Raw genomic sequence first — 13955 nt, forward strand, 5'->3', positions numbered from 1 at the left:
AATCTTTCTTTGCAAAAACTAAAGTATACATTTTATCATACATATTTCAAAGTTAAGGATTCATTACTTTGAATATAGCCTACATTGACAAAACATACTATATTTAACATATTAGCAAAAATTGGCAAACAAAAGCTTATTTGAGGTGGCAGATATTTTACAGTAAAAATATGTAATCTATCCAAAACTAGTCAAATGTTGTCTTTCATATGTCTGTAACATAGGTCTTTAGTTTTTATTATAAGGAATATAAATGTTAATTTGCAGTTTAATACGTTGCTTATACAAATACATTTTATTTCAACATATTTCAGTCGATTTTTACTCAGTATAGCAAAATAGTTTGCTAAAAGCAGATCATTCATTCACACACAGAAACGCAATTCAAATTTAAACCGTCTTTTTGCGAGTTGTGGTAAACAGCGCATCTCTGCCGTTCATTCATTCACACAGAAACGCGATTTACTTGAGAATGAAAAAAACTTACTACAGTATTCCATCCGTTGCTCCTCGAAATACCAGCACTTCTGAGGCACATTTTATATTATAATTATTATTCCTCACAGCGCTGCGAGACACAATGATCTGAATAAGCTTGATGTGTTTTCTCGAGCTGATATGGGGGCGTTCACAGTTTGCACGGATCGCCTCAGTCATTTGCGTTTGAATAGCGCGCACTCTCCGTGGGCGGGGCAGATTAAAACGTAATGAGCTGAGATGAGAATGACTGACATCTCTCTCTTTTCATAAAGATTACATAAACAGAAAATATTTTTTTTTTAAATAAAAATCACTTCATTTAAAAGAAGAGAATTCAAGCTTCATGCCTGTGTGTCTGTATGCCTGTTTGACTGAGTATTCGCTGAGTTATGGTTCATTTTCGGACGCGTTTCAGAATGGACTTCACTGACAGAGAGGAGGCAGAACTCGCATCATGGATTGCTCCTGTCTGATCGATTGCTCCTGTCTGCCTCGCTGCCTGCTGTGAGTGTGTTTGTTTGATTCGGTGCGATAAGCTCCGTCTTAGCCATATATTTCTTTGTTTTGAACCATCATTTTACTACCATTTCTAGTTGTTTATACTACTACATTTTACCCAACATCTCAGATTAACCTGACATCGCTAGCTTTTGTTATTAGTACTACTAGCACAAAACGCTAGTAATTCGCTAGCCTGTTAACGCGCCACCCGTGCGCTCAGCTATTTTATTTATTTATTTTTCTCTCGCGCGTCCGCGCCTTTGAGTTCATAAAAAGCTCAGGTGAGTAAGAATCACTCAACAAACACGGTGAGTAATGTCTTGTCCTGTTATTGTCACTTGCACTTCATGTCACATGTTTAGTATAGGCTTCTCTGTCGACAATATAGGATTTATATGTGATAAATGTAAGGAGACAGTTAGGTTGACAGAGAAGATTTCAGAATTAGAAACACGCATCCAAACTTTAATTGAGGATAGTAAGAGTGCTAGTGCTTTAGATGTTTTGGATGCGCATAGAATAGTGCACACTTTACATGAGTCGGTTCTGGCTGAAGTAGAGCCTGTGCAGCCGGGCAAATGGGTGACAGTGAGGGATCGCTCTAGTCGCGGATCTAAAAACCACTCTTCCGTTCTGATTACCATAACAAATCGATTTGCCCCGCTCAGTGAAACACCCACTGAGAATGATTGTGCCCTAGTTATTGGCGATTCTATTACACGGAACGTGAAAATAGAGACACCAACCACCATAGTCACATGTTTGCCGGGAGCCAGAGCGCCTGACATCAAAGCAAATTTAAAAGTGCTGGCTAATGCTAATCGTAAATTCTCTAAGATCATTATTCATGTCGGCACTAATGATGTTCGACTCCGCCAGTCGGAGATCACCAAAATTAATATTAAAGAGGTGTGTGAACTTGCAAGTACGATGTCAAGGACTGTAATTTGCTCTGGCCCCCTTCCTGTTCGCAGGAGTGATGAGATAGTTAGTAGATTGTGTTCGCTTAACGGTTGGCTGTCTAAGTGGTGTCCGCTTAATAATATAGAATTCATAGACAATTGGAAAAGTTTTTGGGGCAAACCTGACCTGTTGAAAAGAGATGGTATTCATCCCTCCTGGGATGGTGCTGCTCTTCTCTCTAGTAATATGGCTCATAGTCTTAGAGCTCAAACATGACAATCTGGGGCTCAGGTCAGGAAGCAGACAGACTGGCTAAACCGACTGTCTGCTAGCGGCCTCTCGTCACCAAGGTCAGATAAATCCCATCACATAGAGCCTCTTTCACCTAGATATCATCATATAGAGACTGTGTCTGTTCCCCGAATTTGGAAATCCAAAAAACGTTTAAACCCAACTAAGGTTAAAAATTTAATTGATGTTCAACAAATAAAAAACAGCTATAATACAGATGAGCAAATGCTAAAGCTTGGGTTGCTGAATATTCGATCGCTTACTTCAAAAGCACTCATTGTTAATGATATGATTTCAGATAATAACCTAGATGTGCTGTGTTTGACAGAAACCTGGCTAAAACCAAACGATTACATTACTTTAAATGAATCAACCCCGCAAGATTACTGTTATAAACATGAGCCTCGTCTGAAACGCAAAGGGGGTGGTGTTGCTGTAATCTATAGTAATAGTTTCAAAACCACTAAGAAATCAAGTTTTAAATATAATTCTTTTGAAGCATTGGTGCTTAATGTAAAAATATATAGTGTAAACGATAAATCACGTTTGAGATTTGTGCTGGCTACTGTATACAGGCCACCAGGGCACCATACAGACTTTATCAAAGAATTTGCGGACTTTCTATCAGAATTAATATTGACTGCAGATAAAGTACTAATTGTTGGTGATTTTAATATACACATCGATAATGAAAAAGATGCATTGGGATTGGCATTTAAAGACATTGTAAATTCAATTGGAGTTAGACAACACGTGTCAGGACCTACTCATCGTCGTAATCATACTCTAGATCTAATATTATCACGCGGAATAGATGTGGATGCCGTTGAAATTCTGCAGCAGAGCGATGACATCTCAGATCATTATCTAGTCTCGTGTAATTTGCATTTAGCCAAGGCTGCAAAGCCGACTCCGTGTTTCAAATATGTGAGACCTATCACTTCTGCTACTAAAGATTGCTTTATTAAGAATCTTCCTAATCAGTTTCATCATCTCAGCATCTCAGATAGCTTAGAAGAACTAGATATTACAACAGAAACGTTTAACTCTCTCTTTTCCAGCACTTTAGACACAGTTGCTCCGTTGCGCTTAAAGAAGATTAAAGAAAATAGTCCAACGCCGTGGTACAACGAGCACACTCGGGCCCTTAAGAGAGCAGCCAGAAAAATGGAGCGCAACTGGAAGAAAACAAAACTAGAGGTATTTCGCATTTCATGGAAAGAGAGCTCAATTACTTACAGAGAGGCTTTAAAAGCTGCTAGATCTGCTTATTTTTCAACCCTATTAGAAGAAAATAAACATAATCCTAGGTATTTATTTGAAACGGTGGCTAAACTAACGAAAAAGAAAGCTTCAAGCACCGAAGTTTCCAAGCAACACAGCAGTAATGACTTTATGAACTTCTTCACTTATAAGATTGATAATATCAGGGACAAAATTATAACTATGCAACCGTCTACTACAGTATCGCATCAGGCAGTGCATTGTAGTCTCCCTGAGGAAAAATTTGATTCATTCATTGCTATAGGAGAGGAAGAATTTACTAAACTCATTAAATCATCTAAATCTACAACATGTATGTTAGACCCTATACCGACTAAGCTACTGAAAGAAATACTTCCAGAGGTCATAGATCCTCTTCTTAATATCATTAATTCGTCTTTGTCTCTAGGATACGTACCAAAAAACTTTAAGCTGGCTTTGATTAAACCGCTTGTTAAAAAAACGCAACTTGATCCTTCAGAATTAGTCAATTACAGGCCGATCTCGAATCTACCTTTTCTGTCAAAGATATTAGAAAAGGCAGTATCCTCACAACTGTGTTCCTTTCTTGAAAGAAATGATATCTGCGAGGATTTCCAGTCCGGATTTAGACCGTACCATAGTACCGAAACAGCTCTCGTTAGAGTCACAAATGATTTGCTCTTATCATCCGATCGTGGTTGTATCTCTCTATTAGTGTTACTCGATCTTAGCGCTGCATTTGACACCATCGACCACAACGTTCTTTTAAATAGATTAGAACATTATGTTGGCATTACAGGAAATGCACTAGCATGGTTTAAATCATACTTATCTGACCGTTATCAGTTTGTAGCAGTAAATGATGAGATGTCTCATCGATCACAGGTTAAGTATGGCGTACCACAAGGCTCAGTATTAGGACCGCTGCTGTTCACTCTGTACATGCTACCATTAGGAGATATCATTAGGAAACATGGAATTAGCTTTCACTGTTATGCTGACGATACTCAGCTCTATATTTCTTCAAAACCTAACGAAACTTATCAATTCACAAAATTAACGGAATGCATAGCGGATATAAAAAATTAGATGACTTGTAATTTCCTACTTCTAAATTCTGAAAAAACAGAGTTTCTAATTATTGGACAAAAAACTTCCTCACGTAATAACCTAGAATACTGTCTAACACTTGATGGCTGCTCTGTTAAGTCTTCGTCGTTGGTTAGGAACCTGGGTGTGCTCTTTGATACCAATCTTTCATTTGAAAGTCACGTGTCTAGTATCTGTAAAACTGCATTTTTCCATCTTAAAAATATATCTAAATTACGTCATATGCTCTCATTGACAAATGCGGAACAATTAGTTCATGCGTTCATGACCTCAAGGCTAGATTATTGTAATGCTCTACTGGGTGGTTGCCCTGCACGCTTAATAAACAAACTACAGCTGGTCCAAAACGCAGCAGCTCGAGTTCTTACCAGAACCAGGAAGTATGACCATATTAGCCCAGTTCTGTCAAAACTGCACTGGCTCCCTATTAAACATCGCATAAATTTTAAAATATTGCTGATTACTTACAAAGCACTGAATGGTTTAGCTACGCAGTACTTGAGCGAGCTCTTAACGCATTATAGCCCGTCACGTCTATTACGATCTCAAAATTCCGGCCAGTTGATTATACCTAGAATATCAAAATCCACTGCTGGCGGTAGATCCTTTTCCTATTTAGCACCAAAACTCTGGAACAGTCTTCCTACCATTGTTCGGGAAGCAGACACACTCTGTCAGTTCAAAGCCAGATTAAAGACACATCTCTTTGACCTAGCTTTCACATAATACATTATAGACTTCTATAATTTAATGTTATGCTGCATAGATTAGGTCAGCCGGAACCGGGAACACTTCCCAAAAATCCTGATGTACTCGTTACATCATGAGAAGAATGGCATCTACGCTAATTTTAGTGTCTGTGTTTATCCCAAGGTTTTTCCTGCAGCCTGCCGGATCCAGGCCGTATCCAGATCTGACGAAGGACCTTCACCTGGACCGATGACAACGCAGTGCTGAAGTGCCAACTAGTCTCTCCCTATGGAGGATCCCACTACCACTCTACAGATAAGGCGTTGTCGGGAAAATTCGTCTTGCGGTCCTACCCCAAAGCAACAAATAAAATAAAATTCCTTATCAAAATTTATAAGGAAAGACAAGTATTTTGTTTAGGCTTGGCTTGTAGGGAATTCCAAACCTGCGTATATTCTAACGCACATAACTATAGAACCCATTCTAAATGCGCATGTGACCGCCATCAGCGTTTCTCACAGGTTCGCGTTTAAAGTCTGTGTAGAGAGAATGGTGTCGTCTTAGCGGCCCCTAATTTAATAACAAATGATCATTGCGACGGAACCAAATCAATTAAAACTAACTTTAGATGGAAATAACTTAACTCTGCTGTAAAGCCGAAACAATCTCTGTTACCTTAAATTATACGCTTATCTCTGTAAAGCTGCTTTGAGACAATCTACATTGTTAAAAGCGCTATATAAATGAAGATGACTTGACTTGACTTGACATGTTTATTTTTCTTTATTTGGCAAAAAACACAACACTTTGTTTTTATTGTGAGTATACACAAAAATAATACACACTTATCAGGATCGATTGATGTATAACACAAGCATATAAGATAAAAAGTAATATTTTTTTTATTTATTTTTTTGCACTGATAAGGAAAAAAACTAGCCTATCGCGCCGGCGCGATAGCCGACCTCAGAGGGTTAAGGGCGAGGAAAGTGAGTCGCCGCGGACATCCCTGTGTGCTCCAGCAGTGGTGAAGGGCGTTATTCCAAGGAAGTAAACACGGGTGAGTTTTTCATCTTTCTTCTCCGGAAGAAGGATGTCTTTCCACCTGTGCGCTGCTGGATGTGGTCGTTCCCTAGCCCTCTGTGATGGTCACAATTTCTGTGTCGCGTGTTTGGGCATACAACACGCTGAGGCAGCTTTTGTGGATGGTGCATGTTTTCTGTGTGAAAATATGCCTATCTCGGTGTTGATATCTAGACTCTCGTTCGCTCGAGAATGTAGAGTCCCTGATTTTGCGCCACTCCCTCACGGGTGGTGTGAGTCAGGGGATCGCAGAGTTGTGTTTGAGGCTCCGCTCGGAGATTATTCCCCGTGGACTCATCACAACTCCTTCACATCGATACCTTTGGATTCTAGTGTTGAGCGCACTGATTCATCTGTAATGGGTGAATTAGACGTTCCATTGGAAATTCATCAGGGGGATAGGATGCCGACCACTACATTTGAGGGCGAGCTGTATACTGTCGGGGACGATTCCCCCGTGCTGTCCCCCCTGGGTTGTACAGCATGGCCTAAGTCAGATCCACAGTCGTCAGCTATGCTGAAACGGGCCGCCGAGGCTGTTGGGCTCGAGTGGAATCCTCCGCCCGGGCCTGCTCAGTCTCGGCTGGATGATTGGTTTCTTGGAGCGGGTCGGGATCTGCCCATCGCTCCAGTACCTTTCTTTCCCGAGATGCATGGGGAGCTAACCAGGTCATGGAAGGCACCCTTTACTGCCTTAAGTGACCAGGATGGCTCCTCACCCCTCGCTACCCTTGAGTGCGGTGCGACAAGTGGTTATACGGCGATCCCTCCGGTGGAGCAGTCTGTTCTGGCACACCTGTGTCCGGCGGCCGCTACATCCGGCTCTGGAGAACCGTGTTTCACCTCACACGCTCTGGAGTCGTTGTCTGCTTTGTCAGACACAGCTTATGGAGCCTGTGGGCAAGCCGCCGCCTCTATGCACACCTTGGCCTTGTTACAGCTTTTACAGGCTAAAACACTCCAGGATGTGCAAAAGGGTAGGCCAGACTGTCAGCTCATGGGTGACCTCTGTAAGACAAACGACTTGGCTCTTCGGAGCACAAGTGTGGCAACCTGCGTGATCGGTCTGACAATGTCCACTCTGGTGGTTCAGCAGCTCGATCATTGGCTCGGTCTGGTTGATATGGAGGATGCGGACAAGGTTCGGATCCTGGACTCCCCAATTTCCCAGACGGGGTTGTTCGGCGACGCTACAGTGGGTGGTGCCCAACAGCCTTCTGTAGCTCAGTCGCAGGTGGAGGAAGCCCGACACACCCTGCCGCGGCGGCCTGCTGAGCCTCTCACCCCGTCGCCGCTAGCAGTCACTCCACCAACACGTCGCCGAGGGTACCCCCTAAGGCAGCTCAGCCTGTTAGGCCCCCGCCACAGCTTGGGCCTCAGCATAGAGCTAGCCGTAGGCAAACTGCCCAGCCTGTGTCAGATCTTGCCAGTCCAGGAGGCAAGAGTAAGCGTCCCTGATACAGGCCACCCAGGGTTGGGGACGAAAGTTTCTCTGGTGGTTGTTGTTCCACCATTGTCTCTCCAGAGTACAGTGGTTTCCGAATCGCCAAGGGGACAGAAATTCTCAACCCTGGTTTTCAAGAGGTTCAGATTATCAGACACCCCAGATCAGTCTGGCCTGCCACAATCCCCTCTTGTGTCGCCAGTTGGCAGACGAGTATGGTTCAAGGACCCAGGTTTGCCTCCTCCCGTACTCAATGCCACCAAGTGGAGGCAGGTTCGTGTGATACGTACACAGAACCCCCTCCGGACCACCTTAGGGCCCTCCGGGTTGGGTCCCTGCCCTCCACTTCGCTGCCCTCCTCCTTGTACGTCAGTGGTGCCACGAGCCCCCCTGGTACGGTTTCTGCAAGCCTGGAAAGACCTCTGCAGACCATCCAGCTGGCTCCTGAGCACCATTGCACACGGCTACACGATTCAGTTCCACCGGCACCCACCCAGATTCGCTGGCGTTCGCTCCACGGTTGTGAAGAGCAGATCTGCCCCAATCTTGCGTGGGGAAATTGCTGTCCTACTGGCGAAGGATGCAATAGAACCGGTGTCTGTAGCCGACATGAAGCGAGGGTTTTACAGCCCTTACTTCATTGTGCCAAAGTGTCATGATTCTGCCTTCATGTCCTAGATTTCTCTTGTCTTGAGGCAGGATCATGACAGACCCATGTTTTGTGTGTAAGCACATGGCCGTTTGTTTGGGCTGTGTGCTTGCGTTGTCTTGTCACCTTACCCCGCCCCCTTGTTATCTCATCTTGTAATTATTAGATCGTTGCTTTCACCTGTGTTCCTGATTAGTTTGATCCCTATTTAATCCCCTTGTGTTTGCTGTCCTGTGTCGGTACATTGTCTATCCTTGTCTGATACCCTCCGTGAGTTACCTGAAGAAAGTCTTGTCTTGTTAGAAGTATTTGATCCTGTCTTTATTGTCTAAGTTTATCGTCTGAGTGTTAGTCTAGTGTTTTCTGTCTTAATAGTTCATCCTGTCTTGTTTTAACCCCTCGTGGGTTTTGTTTTCTGTTTTTTTGACCAAATAAACCTTTTGTGTTATACATACTGTCCGCTATTGGGTTCATCCTCCACATCCCATGACAGAATGTACCGACCATTCCAGAACCCAGCAGACAGTATGTCCTTTCCTGCCAAGCGACAATCTTTTGAAGGGACCCGGTTGGTCGTGTTTCGCGGGATCCGTGGAGGCCGCAGTAGAGGAGGTGATCGAGAGGGTTCCACAAGGTTTTCATCGGCTTCACTCCCTGTGATCCCTGAGGGTCGGTTGCTAGCCGTCGCTACACTTGGGGACCAACCCAGCCCTGCCGCGACTCCTGAGACACCTACCACGTCCATAAATCTTCATGGTAAGCGTGGAAGGCACCCGTTGTGGGAGTCGGCATCCGAGTCCTCCGTGACAGAGTCAACCCTCCTAGAGACTTATCTTTTAACCCCAGACACAGATCCCTCCATGGTTCCTCAACCACTCACCAGTCCACCAACGGCATCTGCACCGCGACCTAGGAGAAAGAAGAGGAGGAAGGGAGCCTCTTGTCCTTTGTCTCAGCCTGTACCAGAGCCTGCTGCAAGCGCTGTTCCAGAGCCAGCTACTGCTAGCGCTGTTCCAGAGCCAGCTACTACAAGCGCTGATCCAGAGCCAGCTACTACAAGCGCTGTTCCAGAGCCAGCTACTGCTAGCGCTGTTCCAGAGCCAGCTACTGCAAGCACTGTTCCAGAGCCCGCTACTGCAAGCGCTGTTCCAGAGCCAGCTACTACAAGCGCTGTTCCAGAGCCAGCTACTACAAGCGCTGTTCCAGAGCCAGCTACTGCAAGCGCTGTCCCAAGCGTTGTCCCCGAGTCTGCAGTCATGAGGACTGCAGAGAGAGCAGCGGCCGACTCAGCTGCTAAGGCTGTTTTGCGGTCGGTTTCTGCGAGCCACGAGATGCCGATTGTCATCGCTGCAAGAACCTTATCCGAGTATTTGTCCAGTCTAGCCAAGATTCTGGAGATGCCTGTCAATCCTGTCTTGTCCCCAGACCCTGTGTCCGAGTCAGCTGCCGTGAGCGCCGTACCAAGGTCAGCAACAGAGAGCGACGCTACTGTCGACGCTGTTTCCGACGCTGTTTCCGAGGCGGAGATGTGGAGCGTTGGTTCCGAGCCGTCATCAGGGAGTTCCATTCCTCTCTCCGTTCCTCAGCCGCCTGTTACACCCCCAGTCTTGTGTCCTGTTGTTTCCCCTGATGTTCCCCTGGTCAAGTTTCCCATTTCGTCGCCTTCGGTACCCCTGTGTGTTTCCCCGGACACCCCTGTCACCACTTCACCCCGGACTGTTTCCCCCAAGACTGTTCCTCGTGTGTCCCCATCCAAGTCTGCCTGGACCCCTCGCCCTCAGCCATCATCCTGTCCACCCAAGACCACAGTCCCACCTATTCACCCTGGACTGCCCCCCATGAACTTTGTTGTACCCCCGCCCCCCCTCCCGTGTTTATTGTTTTTGTTGTTTCTTCCTAACCCTGTTGTCGTGTTTTCTTGTCTGCCTTTGTTAGTTTTTGTCATGTATTGTTGGTTTGTGTCCATGTCTCAGTCGGTCTTGTCCCGTGTTTCATGTTCCCTCTAGGGAGCGTCTGGAAGCCGCTCCTTGGGGGGAGGGTTCTGTCATGATTCTGCCTTCATGTCCAAGATTTCTCTTGTCTTGAGGCAGGATCATGACAGACCCATGTTTTGTGTGTAAGCACATGGCCGTTTGTTTGGGCTGTGTGCTTGCGTTGTCTTGTCACCTTACCCCGCCCCCTTGTTATCTCATCTTGTAATTATTAGATCGTTGCTTTCACCTGTGTTCCTGATTAGTTTGATCCCTATTTAATCCCCTTGTGTTTACTGTCCTGTGTCGGTACATTGTCTATCCTTGTCTGATACCCTCCGTGAGTTACCTGAAGAAAGTCTTGTCTTGTTAGAAGTATTTGATCCTGTCTTTATTGTCTAAGTTTATCGTCTGAGTGTTAGTCTAGTGTTTTCTGTCTTAATAGTTCATCCTGTCTTGTTTTACCCCCTCGTGGGTTTTGTTTTCTGTTTTTTTGACCAAATAAACCTTTTGTGTTATACATACTGTCCGCTATTGGGTTCATCCTCCACATCCCATGACACAAAGAAAGGAGGTGGATTAAGACCAATCTTGGACCTACGCATCTTGAATCAGGCCCTTTACAAGCTCCCGTTCAAGATGATCGTACTCAAGGACATATGCAGATGTGTCCGTCCAGGAGATTGGTTTGCAGCGGTAGACCTGAAGGACGCGTACTTTCACGTCTTCATCCTGCCACGACACAGGCCATTCCTGAGGTTCGCTTTCAAGGGTCGGGCGCATCAGTACAAAGTCTTACCCTTTGGACTGTCTCTGTCCCCCCGCTTCTTTACGAAGCTCACGGAGGCGGCCATTTCTCCCTTGAGAGAACAGGGCGTTCGTGTCCTCAACTACCTCGACGACTGGCTGATACTGGCTCAGTCGCGGGAACAGTTGTGCGAACACAGAGACTTGCTGCTCCAGCATATCAGTCTTTTGAGTCTTCAGGTCAACTGGGAAAAGAGCAAGCTCACCCCCGGGCAGAGCATCTCTTTTCTCAGTATGGAGCTGGACTCGGTCAAACAGACGGCATGTCTAACGGAGGATCGTGCCCAGTCGATGCTGAACTACTTGGATACGTTCAAGAGCAGGAAGGTGGTTCCACTGAAATACTTTCAGAGGCTCCTGGGGCAAATGGCTTCCGCAGCGGCAGTCACGCCGCTGGGGTTGTTACATATGAGACCAATTCAGCATTGGCTTCTTGGCCGGGTCCCATGGAGGCGGTGGAAAGACGGCAGGTTCCCGGTTGCGATTTCTCAAACTTGCCGGAAAACCTTCCAACCTTGGTCAGACGCTGTGTTTCTCCGGTCCGGTGTGTCCATGATACAAGCGTCCAGGCATGTGATGGTGTTCACAGATGCCTCCAAGACAGGTTGGGGGGCCACGCACGACGGGTATGCAGTAGCAGGACGCTGGACAGGTCCTCAGCTGCATTGGCATATCAATTGCCTCGAGTTAGTGGTACTACTTGCTTTGAGACGCCTCAAAACGCCGCTGCTCGGCAAGCATGTACTGGTCAGATCGGACAATACCACGACCGTGTCGTACATCAAGGTGGTGCACGTTCATGTCATCTGACACAACTCGCCCGTCTCCTCCTTTGGTGGAGTCAGAAGCATCTGAGGTCGCTTCGTGCCATTCATATTCCAGGTCTGCTCAATCGTGCCACCGACAGGCTCTCACGACAGCAAATAAAGCCTAATGTATGGCGACTCCACCCCCAGTCGATTCAGCTGATCTGGGATCGTTTCGGGGCCGCACAGGTAGATCTGTTTGCCTCTCCAGAAACAACCCACTGCCAGTTGTTTTATTCACTAACCAAGGACTTTCTCGGTGTGGATGCACTGGCACACAACTGGCCGACTGCCTCTACGCAATTATGCATTTCCCCGGTGAGCCTAATTCCACAGTTACTGTGCAGAGTCAGGGAGGAAGAGGAGCAGGTCTTGCTAGTTGCCCCTTATTGGCCCAACCGGACCTGGTTCTCCGAACTCATACTCCTCTCTTCAGCCCCTCCCTGGCCCATCCCCCTGAGGGAGGACCTTCTCTCTCAGGGGCAGGGCACCATTTGGCACCCATGTCCAGACCTGTGGAGACTCCACAAGCTGTCGTAGACACTATCACCTCTGCTAGAGCCCCCTCCACGAGACTGGCTTATGCATCGAGGTGGAACCTGTTCGCCGATTGGTGTTCTTTTCACAGAGAAAACCCCCGAGTTTGTTCGGTCGGATTGGTGCTTTCTTTCCTGCAAGAGGGGTTGGAGCGAGGGCTGTCTCCCTCCACCCTCAAAGTGTATGTTGCCTCTATTGCCGCACATCACAATGCAGTTGGTGAGAAATCCCTGGGGAAGCACGATCTGATCATCAGGTTCCTTAAGGGAGCAAGGAGGTTGAACCCTCCTCGCATCTCTTCCATACCCTCTTGGGACCTATCTCTAGTGTTAACAGCACTTCAGAGACCTCCCTTTGAGCCCCTGCGGACAGTGGAGTTAAAAATTCTGTCTCTCAAGACAGTTCTCTTGCTTGCACTGGCTTCTATCAAGAGGGTAGGGGACCTGCACGCTCTCTCGGTAGACGAATCGTGCCTGGAATTTGGGCCGGCTGACTCTCAGGTGACACTGAGACCTCGGCCCGGATATGTGCCGAAAGTTCCCACTACTCCCTTTCAAGATCAAGTGGTGAACTTGCAAGCGCTGCCCCTGGAGGAGGCAGACTCAACCCTAGCTTTTCTCTGTCCAGTCCGCGCCTTAGTACTTATCTGGACAGAACGCAAAGCTTTAGAACCTCAGATCAGCTCCTCATCTGTTTTGGAGGCCTGCAGAAAGGGAAGGCAAAGGATAGTGGATGCCATCATCTTGGCGTACGATACCCAAGGTGTACCTTGTCCCCCAGGGTTGCATGCCCACTCCACCCGGAGTGTTGCTGCTTCCTGGGCGCTGGTGCAGGGTGCCTCGGTGGCAGATGTTTGTAGAGCTGCGGGTTGGGCGACACCTAATACGTTTGCTAGGTTTTATAGCTTATGTGTTGAGCCAGTAGCTTCTCAGGTGCTCTCTTCAAATAGAGGGCACCCTTGAGTCAAGCACGCTCATGTCGGCTTGCTACGTATCTCTGGTACACGTTTTTCACTTAGGTTCCTCTCTGAACCTTCGTTCCTCCAGTCCCCTTTCGGTATAGGACGTGGCGGAGCGTTTGGTACCAGTTCTACCACTAGTAAGCTTGTGGAAATTGTTGGAGGCTGCGGGGGACCACATGTTGTATCCCCTCCTCGGACTGGATCCATGTGTGTAAACTCCAAGGTATGGCCTTAGGCTCGTGTTTTCCCTTGGCAAGTTGCCGCTCATGGTTCCCCTGTTAGCCAGAACTATTCTTGTCCATGCCATATGTGTATTATCACAATAATCACAATTATCACTCCTCAGCAGAAAAAATTAATGGTGGGTGCATCCACTTCCCTGTTATACGCGCGCTGCAGGGCGGGGCATGGATTGCGCACCTGCCAAAGCTGATTTGGCTTGATTTGTATACTATATCGAAGACATCTGGCTCCCTGG

This window comes from Scardinius erythrophthalmus (assembly GCF_964197995.2).
Source record: "Scardinius erythrophthalmus genome assembly, chromosome: 2".
Lineage (NCBI taxonomy): Eukaryota > Metazoa > Chordata > Actinopteri > Cypriniformes > Leuciscidae > Scardinius > Scardinius erythrophthalmus.